At 28.3% G+C, this 702-nt stretch overlaps 1 non-coding gene across 1 annotated transcript; it reads right to left on the reverse strand.

Annotated features, from left to right (window-relative positions):
* Nucleotides 1-277: 277 nt before the first annotated feature.
* TRNAE-CUC lies at nucleotides 278-350 on the reverse strand. Its single transcript has one exon. It is a non-coding gene; the product is annotated as a tRNA-Glu (tRNA).
* Nucleotides 351-702: the final 352 nt, after the last annotated feature.

The raw sequence follows: 702 nt of genomic DNA on the forward strand, positions 1-702 counted from the left end.
GATGAGACACATATGTTACATGCTACACCTCTTATATATTCTTGTGATCAAATTGAGCAAAAATATAACTCTTTTTGAGATAAAATTTAACAATAATTTAGCAAGCAAGTGGAGTTTGAGAGCATATAAAAATTTGAATCCCAAAATGACAAAAACCTAAGTACTTAAAAGAAAGATGATCATGTTTGAATCCCAAAATGACAGCCAATGCATGTGTGTTTACGATGTCACCAATGCAAAAAAGTTTTGACTTGTTTATTAAAATCAAAGTAAAAAATTCCGTTGCCGGGAATTGAACCCAGGTCTTTCGGGTGAGAGCCGAATATCCTAACCAACTAGACTACAACGGATGATGAAAATATATTATACAACTAATTTAGAAGAAGTCAAATATGTCTATTAATTTGACAATTTAATTTTTCTCATTCTTAGCTAAAGTGTTTGTGCTAGGTGTTTGTACTTGTTTGTAATCAATTGAAAAAGTAAAATTGGTGAAATAATTTTATGGTTATAGGAGTGTTTCTAAATTTATCTTTATTTTTTCTCTAGAGTATTTACTATCATTAGTGTAGAGCTAACTATTTTTACTCTCCACTAAATAATAGTTTAGTGTAAAATGAGTGTTCAATCAAATTTTTATCTTGATTTTTTTTTTTTGGAAAACGGTTAAAACTATTTTATTAAAATCATAAAAGTGAGAGG

The sequence above is a fragment of the Impatiens glandulifera genome, chromosome 8 (genome assembly GCF_907164915.1).
Source record: "Impatiens glandulifera chromosome 8, dImpGla2.1, whole genome shotgun sequence".
NCBI lineage: Eukaryota > Viridiplantae > Streptophyta > Magnoliopsida > Ericales > Balsaminaceae > Impatiens > Impatiens glandulifera.